Raw genomic sequence first — 12,227 nt, forward strand, 5'->3', positions numbered from 1 at the left:
CGTGCTCTCTCTCCTTCTGCTCCTGATTTGGACCTTGAGATTTCTGTCCGGTGCTCCAATGTGGGTCTCTGTCTCTGTCATGGCAGAATGGATGAAGAAAGTATGGAATATATACATGTTAGAGTATTACTCAGCAGTAAAAAACAAGGACTTCTTGAATTTTGCGTACAAATGGATGGAAATAGAAAACACTATCCTGAGTGAGGTAAGCCAGACCCAAAAAGAGGAACATGGGATGTACTCACTCATATTTGGTTTCTAGCCATAAATAAAGGACATTGAGCTTATAAATCACGTTCCTAGAGATGCTAAATAAGAAGGTAAATCCAAAGAAAAACATATAGTCATCCTCCTGAATATTAACCTTCATCAGGAGATGAAATGAGCACTTTTTTTGTAAGTTGCTTTTCAAAGACAGCAAGATATCTGATTTTCCCTAAGTTTTGCTTTACATTTCAGAGATCATTTCAACTATGTGGTGCATACCTACAGGCCTTCTGGAACAAATTTTCCACCCTATAGTCATTATCATGTTGAGAGTATCATTGTAGACACAATTCTAGGAGTGTTTAAAACACTTGTCCTTGAGCTTTTGCAAGACTATCAAAGTGAAAAAGGATGCTGAGTAGAGCTGTATTATTCCCATTCTACAGAAACCAAGGATAACTTATACTACACTCTGTGATGCTGCGAGTTCACCACTTCTGTAGTATGCAAATATCTGCACATGTCTTTTATGACTGTACTTTTAGGTCTTCTTTCTGACATATGATTTTGGCTTATTTGAAACTCAGAATAAGCTAAGCGACATTAGTATTAGTCATTTCTTTGTTGTGAGATGAAATGAGGAATTTTGGGAAAGAAGAAACAAACTTAATTTTATTTTAGATAGTTTCCATGACCTTTATTTCCCTTCTAGTTTCCAAATAAACCTTTAAAAGAGGGGCATAAATAAAAACCAAATTGTAACCATGTCCATGCTGAACAACCACAGGACCTTGAAGGAGTCCCTTTTCTGGGAATGGCCTCACCACAAACACTGGAAGACACTAAACATAAAGAGAGTAGGGCATGGGCTTTAAGATGGATGAGATACTCATGGATTTATTTGATCCAGAGAGCCACAGACTAGTGGTGAGTTTCATGCTCTTTTTTTTATTGTTGTTTAAATTGGAAAGTTTATTTGTTCAGTCCACCAGATAGGAATGCAAGCACTCTCAGGACAAATACACAGAAACAATGCAGATGAACATCAAACAGTAATGTAGTTTAAATGAAAGGAAATCTCTTTAATGTTATGACAACATACTCCCAAGAATCTCCTCTTCAGTTAGCAGACATTTCAATAAAAAAAAAGGGTAATGAATTAAGTGGAAGTCAGCTTGTGAAATCTTAAAAATAAAACTCTGACTCTATTAATCCATGCCAGTTAAACAATGTAACTAAATTTCCAAGTGCAAAGGAGATGAAGCAGTCAGTGACCCTTTTTTTTAACCAGCCAAAGAGAATGCTTCCTAGGACACAGCAGGCAGACTGATCTAGAACACAGTGTAGTAAGTTCATCTCAAATTGTGCGAAACGCTCATCATTAGTATGTATGGCACATTTGGTCCATGATGTAGTTTAATGTCAAGACATACTACAATTTGTTACAGAAACACATAGATAACTGTTGTATATATATATATATATATATATATATATATATATATATATATATATATATATATTTTAAAAAGCCAGGTATACTTCCACATACAAAGAAAGGTCCTGGGGGGGGGGGAATTTATAGGAAGTAGTCTGGGGTACGGCGGGTCACATGAGGCTCTCCACGACGAGGTGCTGGGGCAAACTGAAGAAAAGAATGTTTTAGAGTGTCATCTAATTCCATGATAGCAGCCTGATTTCCACAGTGGTAGCAGTAATTGGGCGCACTAAAAATGGTAACCACATTCCGATCATGGCACCAATTATAACCTTCCATTACAAGCTGGTGAGCGCGAGACACCAGTGTGAGACCATTGGCATGGTTAAATGTTTCAGAAATATCTTGTCCAAAGGTATAGCCAGCACCACGTGGTGAAATGCCCCATCCACCATGGTCATCTGGATCGGACCATAAGAGATCACACATTGGGCCCTCATGTGGAACTTTCTTGTAAACGATCTAGGGCTCTTATATGATCCAGTGTATCTATGGATGGAGACAGGCCACCATGGAGGCAGAATATCTGTCCATCCACTAAAGCTGTAAGTGGAAGATAGTCGAAGAGATCTGTAAAGTATTTCCACTCGTTGGCATTCCCATACTTTCGCAGACATTCATGATAAAAGCCATACACTTGGGTGATCTGTCGGCTTTCATCATTTCCTCGCAATATTATAATGCGCTCTGGATAGCGCACCTTTAATGCTACAAGCAGAGTCACAGTCTCCACAGAATAACCTCTGTCTACGTAGTCACCCGTGAATAAATAGTTTGTATCTGGTGATTTTCCACCAATTCTGAAGAGTTCTATAAGGTCATGGAATTGGCCATGTACATCTCCACAGACAGTAACAGGACAGCGGACCTCTTGTACCTTTGATTCTTTTGTTAAAATTTCCTTAGCCTTCTCGCAGAGTGTCCGCGCTTGGTTCTCATTCAGCTGCCCCACCCACTGGTCCAGCTCCTTGGTGAACACCTTGTCGTCCAAGGCGGCAAACCGTGCTTCCCAGCAGCCGCCTCCTCCGCCCCCGCCGCCGCCTCTGTCGGCCCCTGGCGGGACCACCTAGCTGCGGAGCGCGCAGCCCAAGCCCCGCCTAAGCTCAGCGAGCAGCTGCGGGCCACGGCCTCAGGGAGCTGTCGCCCCGCCCAGCCTCCTCTGGTCCCGGCCAAGCGCCCCAGGGCGCGGCGAAGTGGCACAGGGCTCAGAGCGTGGAGCGCAGCAGGGCTCGGAGAGGCTCCTGCCCGATGGCACCCGCCCGCTGCCACCGCAGCCCGCAGGCCTCTCCGTGCTCTCAGGTTTCATGCTCTTAACTAATCCATTTTTCTCCTCAGAGTCTCAGTAAGACTGTAAAATAAGTACTTATTGTATTTATGATAAAGAAGAAAAAAACACCAAAACTCCATTTCTGCAATGCTTGTTTTAAATAGGAATTGGAACAATATCTTCCCTTTGAGCTTTTGGGGGAAATTGAATGATGATATTAAAAACATTCAGAGCTTTGCCTGGCACCTTCTAGCGAGTATTATTCATTTTCATCATTCACTGTGATCATTATTGCACCTTGAAGCAATTCCAAAGGTGAGTCATCTGGGTGGGCCCTGCATTGCCAGGCAATGCAATTCTTCTGTCTGTGCTGCTGCAATCATTGGAACAGACCAGATAGCATACAGATTAAAGGAAGAGCATAGAAAGTTACATAGCATCATTTAATATGAAATAGATGTGGCATTTGCCTACCAGTGCATTTGAATGCTTGGTTCAAGAAATGGGGCAGGTACAGCTATAAAGTGTCCAACAAAACCAAACCTCAATGCCTTCCCATGCCAAATGATTTAACATTAAATTACAAAGAGAACAAGGGAGCATAAATCTGCATATACATCAGCATTCTACAAAATGTCCATGTAGAATGCACATAATATATCAGCACAAACATAATATGCACATATTCAAGCAAAAACAACAACAACAAGAAGAAAAACCCAGGAGAGTGAAAGAGCAAAATGTTCTTACTTTCCTCTGTTATGGTGAGATTGCTGGCTGTTGATACCTCCCTCTTTGTAATCAATCATTTAGTATCAAAAAGGCCTTCAGCTTTTTACTGGAAACATATAAAACAAACAAATGCTACAGAAAGGTGTAAAATGAAGTTGCAAGTGCTCAGTACTTAGGATAATAAACTTGGCAAATGCTTTGAACCCACCCCTTGAATTGCCCATTGTCTTTCCTTTACCTCCTGATATAACTTGAAAGTTCATATTTTGCTTTATAACTTACATTATGAATATAAAACACCACCAAATATATATATATATATATATATATATATATATATATATAATTTCATATTGTAGATGTTCTGAATCACCACTTAATGATTTAATATTGCACTTTCAGATTTATATATAATTTGAATTTTAGGTTTAGGGGATTTGTTTTCTCCTCTACAAATCATTTCCATGTAAGAATAAACCATGATATGTTTTCTATATTTTAAATATTTATTACATAAAGTAAGTGTAAAGTTGGAGTGGGTACACTATAGTAGGTGTATAGAGGTCAGAGGACAACTTGGAGGAAATCTTTTCTTCCACCGTGTGGGCCTCAGGAATCAAACTCAGGTCATTAGAGTTGGGTAAACTATTGACTCATGTAGCCCATCCTCTTAAAACTTACCATTTTATTTCTTAATTCTCTCTTTCTGTTTCTGTCTCTCTCTGTGTAGTATGTATGTATGTGTAGTGTGTGCGTGTGTGTGTGTGTGTGTGTGTGTGTGCGCGCGTGCGTGTACATGTGTTAGGGTTTCTATTGCTACAGTGAAACACCATAACTGACAAGCGAATTTGGTGAGATTGGGTTTATTTGGGTTACACTTCCACAAGACTGTTCATTATTGAAGAAAGTCAGGACAGGGATTCAAACAGTGTGGGAACCTGGAGGCAGGAGGTGATACAGAGGCCATGAAGGGGTCCTGCTTATTTACTTGTTTCTCATGACTTGCTGGGCTTTTTTTTTTATTTTTGAGAGGCATGTCATCATTTTAATGATATAATGATGGAGGAAGGTCATTGGTTAAATAAAAAGAAACTGCTTGGCCCTCATTGGTTAGAAGATAGGTGGGAGGAGTAAACAGAACAGAACACTGGGAGGAAGAGGAAGTGAGCTCAGACTCCACAGCTCTCCTCTCAGGAGCAGACACCTCAGAGAGATGCCATGCTCCGCTCTCCCGGGCAGATGCAATTCAGCTCTGACCCAGGATGGACCTAGAATCTTCCCGGTAAGATCGGTGCTCACAGATTATTAGAGATTGGTTGATCGGGATATCAGAATTAGCCAGTAAGGGCTAGAGCTAAAGGGCCAAGCACTGTCTAAAAGAATACAGTGTCCGTGTAATATTTTGGGGCATAAGCTAGCTGAGCAGGCAGCTGGGGTGCTGGGGATGCAGCCCGGCCACTCCCCTTATTACTACAATATAGATCTTTGGTGTCTCCCTCATTAGCAGTAGACTAACCCCTCTCCTCCCTCCACAATGTTTCTATGATGAGTGACAAACAGAAAGGAAATCACATTTTCATACTAAAAACAAAATGATCAGAGCCTTGATTTCTCCACTGCAACTACATGCAGAGTTCAGGATTCCACATGCGACACCTCGAATCACAGACCAACACCTCACATTCTGACCTGGAATCTCTCCCTCCAGCCTTGGGCTGGCTTTGGCCTGGGCTTAGGTAATAATGATACCCATAGGTGCTGCATGGAGGGCTTTGGGGAGAGGGGGGAGCTTGGTGGACAAACTGGGGGTGGACTAGCCTACACCCCCCACACTCCTGAGAGCCTGTCCACCACCGTGCATTGGCTCCATCCTGTGTCAGGCAAGCAGTCTGCTTCCTTCACCCCGCTTGTAGTATAGGAAGTCCCCTACATGGAAGCTGGGGACAACTTTTTTATCTTTGTGGGCTGAGAAGAGGCTGGACAGAGGTTTAGAGTCAGAGGCAATTGGGGGTATGGGGTAGGCTGCTCCTCTGCTCCTGGTGGTTCTGCCCGTAGGAGTCTGTAGGGAAGACTCCCACTCTTCTGCCCTGGACGGTATAGTCTAGATCTGGAAGAATTCATTCTTCTGGGGCTCCTGCCCAGGGTTGAGTCCCCTAGGCCAGTGACCCTAGGAGAAAGGGGCTTCTTCATTCATACCAGGCCCAGCAGTGCGGTTCTTCTGGGCTCTAGATCCTGGAGGACTCTATTCCCCAGGCCAGTCTTGCGCTTTGGACTGCCCCTTCTCCACTGGCTCCACGCCCCACCCTCTCATTCCTCCTGTTCCCGGATGCAGGCATAAGCTCTTCTGTGTGTTCAGTTCCCAGCCAGCTCTGAGGTCCAGCTTCTGTTCAGCAGCTTGAGGGGAGGCACCAGTGCCTGTTTTGGACTTTACCGGTTCTGTGGCTCCCCACTAGGGCCTGCAGCTTCCGCCTTGCTCTTGTCATCACCCTCAGGAAGATGACTGTTCTTGGTTATATCGGGGCCTGCTTTCTTATAGAAGCTGGGACCACCAGCCCAGCGATGGCACCACCCACAGTGGGCTGGACCCTCCATCATCAATCGCTAACTAAGAAAATGTCTTACACTGGGATCTCATGGAGGCATTTCCTCAACTGAGGTTCCTCCTTGATGAATATAGCTTGTGTCAAGTTGACACAAAACTAGCCAGTAGTGTGTGTGTGTCTGTCTTTCTGTGTGTCTGTGTAGTATTATGTGTGTGTAATTGCCCGTGTGTGCTTGTGCAGTCCAGACGAAGGTATCAGGGGTATTGCCCCCCACTTCATTCTCTTGAGAAGGGATCTCGTCACTGAATTGGAGCTGCTTTTCTGATTGACTGGTGAGCAGAAACCCATAGCAATCCTCTTGCCTCCAATTCTTCAGTCAGTACTGGGGTTATAAACAAGCATAGCTACACCCAGTAGCTATGTGTGTGCTGGAGCTTTGATCTCAGATTCTCATGCCTGCAAAGCAATGTTTTTACCCATTGAACTATCTTCCCAGCCCTATGTTGTTTGTTTGTTTTTATTTTGTTTGTTTTGCTTTGACAACTGTTGCTGAAGATTTGGATTTTTACTCGTGTTTCTTTCAAGAATAATATTAAAATTAACATTATTACAGATGAGTCCACATAATCAACATGGTATATGCTCTTAAGTTTCTTGCTATGCCAATTGTCACCAAAAAATTAGGAATTTAAGCATCATCACATGGTGTTTTGGTCGGGATTTTCCAGAGCAGAAAATCAATAAGAAACACATATGTGTGCATTCATACAAGTGTCTATTTTAAGTAATCTGCTTAGACAATAGAACCTCATCAAAATCTCTAGGAAAGGCTGACTGGGCAAAGATCCAACTCAGAACAGCAGCTGCAGTCTGAAGGCAACCTGATGGCAGAATCCTTTTCTTAACAGAGGTCAGTCAATCCTTTCCTCCCTGACAGCCTTTCATTGGTGGATTGGCTCACCTATATCATCAAGGCTGATATACTTAACTAAGGCCTAGTGACTTAAATGCTAATCTCATTTGAAAATACCCTTGGAGAAATATTTTAAGTGTTTGGTCAAATATCTTATTACTGTATAGCCACCCAATTTGACATAAAAAACCATCAGGTTTAGATCTCATTACAAATGTAGATTTAAAAAAAATGCCACTCCCCTTCCAAACCACAGGAATCACGTGTTCTTACCACATGACCACATTTTTTTGACATAGGTTAAGATGCTAAGAAGCCCTGGGCATTTTCTCTCCACCTCACTTTTTTTGGGGGGTCCATTATACACTTTGCCTGTGTTTGCCCCTTCCCAACAGCTCCATGTTTAACAGGAACATTTTTTTAACTTCAGTAGCATCACTGAGTCTTAGTGAGTATGGGTAGTGGATTTGGGGTAGCGTTCTCACCCAGTGACTAATTGTGCCTCTTTTGCACTCTACCATATGAAATGGATTTGCTGCGGGTCCCTGGCAGCTTGCTGTGGAAAGCAGCTAGTCCCAGGAAGGGACTGCCCATGAGGTGGCTGGTCCCAAGCAAACCTTGTGGATGGCTGGCTGGTTCCTGGAGGCAGACAGTGTGTCCTGGGATGGTGCAAGTCCCTGTCAGTGGGCAGCAGGAGCAGCCGGTCCTAGGCAGGGGCTGTGCATGAGGCCACGCTGGCAGGTCTCCAAAGGTGGCTGGTCCCCTGCCAGGCAGGGACCACACAGGAGACCACAAGACCACGCGGCAGGACTCCAAGTGGTGGTGGGGGGTGGGCAAGAGAGATATCAATAGGCACACCATACAGAGTGGAGTTGGACATTTATTTAGGGGTTATGGAAGGGAAGGGAGAAGGGCAGAAAGGGGGAGGGGGAAGAGAGAGAGTGAGAGAGAGTGAGAGAGAGAGTGAGCCAGAGCCAGAAAAAAGAGTAGAGAGAGACAGAAGTGGGGGAAGGGGAGAAGTGGGGAGAGAGGCAGAAGTTGCCTCTCCGAGAGAGAAAGATAGAAAAGAGAGAGGGCTCAGGCCGGAAGCTGAAGATCAGCCTGCCTCAGCATATGGGGGAGGGAGTGGGCGTGGATTGTTTCTTAAAGAGCCAGAACAATCATAACACCATATTTTTGTAATTGCATCAGCTGTTCATAGGCCATGGGGGGGGTCCTTCATGGCCTCTTGTAGAAGGAAGCTACGGGCTGCGTTCCTGGTGCCCGGCCACCCAGCTCTGCATGGCTAGCTTTACCCGAAATAATTACACAGAAACTGTATTCTTTTAAACACTGCCTGGCCCATTAGTTCCAGCCTCTTATTGGCTAATTCTCACATCTTGCCTTAACCCATATTAAATAATCTGTGTAGCACCACAAGGTGTGTCTTACCAGGAAAGGTCTTAACCTGCGTCTGTGTCAGCTGGGAGAATCATGGCAACTGACTAACTTGGCTTCTTTCTCCCAGCATTCTGTTCTGTTTACTCCGCCTACCTAATTTTCTGTCCTATTAAAGGCCAAGCAGTTTTATTTATTAATTAACCAATGAAACAACAGATAGAAAGATGACCCTCCTCCATCAGCCTCTCACTCCATGAAGGGGTTAGGTTACTGTGGGTCTTTGGGGAAGGACACTGGAGTATAAAGACAGGAGTTCTTCCTAGGCCCCCGGATGTCAGAGCCACTGCAGGGTGGCTGTGAAGAGTCACGAGTATTGTTTGACAGGAGCACATTGTCAAGGTCTCCAGTGCTTTAGACCCATGGGAGTGGAGAACACTATTCCAGGTGAGGCTCAGAGGGGTGGCAAAGCCTTCATTTGGTCTGAGTGTGGCTGTTGATAGTGTGTGCAGAAAATGTCCACTGTAGCTTTCTTCCCCTGATACTTATAGCCTGGACTGCTAACCTGTAGAATGTTCCTAGAGAATTTAGCTAGTCCTGACTCCTTGTTCAATTGTATACAATAACTCTCCATCCTTATTTATCTCTGACTGCCTGTTAAATTATATATAATACACACACTGAAATTCCAGAGTTCTGAGTATTCTCCATCAGTGGATCCCAGTCCAGCCAATCACAGCTTTTCTATGTCCATAGCTATCCTTGCTTCATTCCCTCACTGCCTCTAGTCTGGTATCCAAGCTGTGTAAGGACACAGAATGCAGATGTTCACTAACCATCTGTTCCCCCCCTTTCCTTAAGGAATCCTGGGAGTAGGAAAGGTCACAGCAGCCACTGAATTGGATCCAGGTCCTTGTGGAACTTCTGGTGACCTTTGTAGATCCCTGCAGAACCCCTTACTAAAGAAGAGGAAGGCCTTATTGGAATAGTCAGTTTGTCCTCAAAATCAAACAGGAGTTATGGGGGTGGAAAGGAGGAAGGGGACAGGGAGTCCAGCCTCATTAGAGGGAGGAACTGGGGACTTCCAGGGAAACAGGCAGGACCTGGAGGCAACTGACTGGACATTCCAGGGTCTCCAGTCTTCTAGACAGGACTGCTGGAGAATTATGAATATGCTTTGTTGTGATGGTGAGGGGCTTCAGGGAATCACTGTGAGATCAAAAGCCTTTCTAAATCTAAATCGAAGACCCACTTGGCTGCCAGTGCACCCTCCTAAGCTTGCATGGTTGGTTACATTTTGGGTGGAAGTTGGACTACTGAGGACTGATATAGCAGTATCAAACATTCCATGGTTTATGTTTGAAGTTTGTGCTCTTGGACATGGTTGCCAAGTGGACAAAGTACACATCCAGCCCATTGGCTTTGTACAGAGCAGGGCTTACCATCACAAGGGTCAGGGTATGGAGGCAAATTCTGTGATCATTGTGGGAATGATCCATTAAAGCCTTCTATGAAATCAAATAGGACAAATGGACTCCATATTTGCAAAGACAGCAATTGTGTAGTACTGAGCGGGGCATAAGCATGTGTGTGTGTGTGTGTGTGTGTGTGTGAGAGAGAGAGAGAGAGAGAGAGAGAGAGAGAGAGAGAGAGAGAGAGAGAGGAGAGCCCACGAAGCAATGAAACTGTGGGAACTGATGGAAAGGTGAGGGGAACTGATTAGGTCATGCCATGAATTCCATGGTCACCGTTCAGAAGGGGACATCAAGCAGCTCAGAGACCCTGAAGTAAGCTCGATGATGTGATCGCTCCATCTCCTGTAGGATCATTTCTATTTCTTACAAGGAGACTAACACACGTGCAATGGGATTGTGGTTCCTATATGATATGGCTGAGAACTGGGTTACAGAAACTTGTGTCTGACCACTGAGTTCTTCCACGTAAGAACAAAGTCGATGCAATTAAAAACTATCCCCTCAGTTCATATTTTCTTGAAATCCATGCTCTGTCACATAACTATGTAAATTCACATGAAACTGAAAAGTGTTAACTAGCAGGCACTTACAACAAGCACAATAAAGTACCAGCATATTGTACAAGTTGTCAGTGTGTAGGGCTGCATCTGTCATAATTTGCAGACTTGTAACTGGAAAATTCTGTACCTCTATTAATTGAATTTCAAAAAGTGCCTGTTTATTGCATAAAGCACAAGCATTACAGAAATGTTGGAAATCCATGAGACAGGCAACACATTTTGCAGAATTCTCATTTTTAACACCTGCCTAGAATTTGCCTAGAGGCAGTTTCTAATTGCCCCGCCCCCACTTTGTGAACAGTCTCACAGAACTGTTGAAAAAGTGAGGCTATGTGCCCTACTATTTGGTAGTGAAAACCAATGTGTGAAGGCCCTCTCTCAAGAACGTGGACATGGAGCACCCTATATCTTCTGTCTGAGCAATGCTTCTAAAGACAGGCCGACATTCCTGGTCTCCAGCAGGGGTTAATTTTTATAACACTCTTTCTATGGCTCCTTCCAGAATGCAAGGAAGCAGAAAGACAAGAAGGAAACATGGAGAGAGCTGTGAAAAGACCCACCTGCATATAAATCAAAACTTGAACGATGGTGCTGTGGAGCAGGCTTTCTTGGACTGCCAACTTCCAAATCATGCCACGAAGACTTATTATTAGTTATGAATGCTCGGTCTTATGCTTGTGCCACTATCTCTTTTAGCTTACTTTAACCTCTTTCACGTCATCTATGTTTTGCCTCAGTGCTTTTTACCTTTCTTTCACTCTGTATGTCCTACTCCATATCTGGTTGGCTGGCAGCTGACTGGCTGGCTGACCCAAGATGTCTCTTATTTCTCCCTCCTCTCCTTCTTTCTTCCTTCCTCCTACTTATTCTCTCTGCCTGCCAACCCCAGCTATTCCTCTACTGCCTAGCTATTGGCCATTCAGCTTATTAGACCAATCAAGCACCTAAGACAGGCAAAGCAACTCATCTTTAGATCATTAAATGCAGTATAAATATAAATATAACAATCTTTGCTTTGTTAAACACATGCAGCATAAACAAATGCAACAATTATTTGCTTAGCTAAAAGGATATCCCCTAACAGTGAGACCATGAAAACATTCAAATGTCCAGAAAGGAAATGTAAACTATGTACCCTCTTACCAACTTTCCCTCCTACACAGCCTCACTAGCCTGGAAGCAACTCTTTGAAACCCTGGTCACACATGATGCTTCTACAGGCCTCCAAGTAGAGCATGTGGCAGAGACCCTGGACTCCAGAGCTGAATCACCGCAAGTCATATGTACCCTTTGCATGCAGATTTATTCACAAATTATCCACTGAGGCAATCCTTATGGATCTGTTTAGGGCCAGCCAGAGGTGAAAATAGTAGAAGTTTGGGAACGAAGGTCCATTGGGTCCTAGCACCTCTGGCTCTTGGCTAAGGCTGGAGAAAAGCAATTCAGGATACAATGTGAAAAGCAAAGTAGTTCTTTATTATGAAAACAAACAGACAACTTCAGAGAAATATATAGAATGTGCCCCTGGAGGTGATTGTGTTACCTGGCACTCATGGGAAATTTGGATTTTTGGTCAGGTATGGGGAAAACATTAATAACAAACAAATACTGTGGATGAGGTAGAACACAATATCCATGGGAGTTCCTCAGGACAT

The 12,227-nt window shown here is 43.9% G+C and overlaps 1 pseudogene; it reads right to left on the reverse strand.

Moving 5' to 3' along the window:
• Positions 1 to 1,786: 1,786 nt before the first annotated feature.
• Positions 1,787 to 3,011, reverse strand: LOC121437103 (annotated as a pseudogene).
• Positions 3,012 to 12,227: the final 9,216 nt, after the last annotated feature.

This window comes from Microtus oregoni, unplaced genomic scaffold (assembly GCF_018167655.1).
Source record: "Microtus oregoni isolate MIOR12 unplaced genomic scaffold, Mior012 000050F_ref0000143, whole genome shotgun sequence".
Taxonomy (NCBI): Eukaryota; Metazoa; Chordata; class Mammalia; order Rodentia; family Cricetidae; genus Microtus; species Microtus oregoni.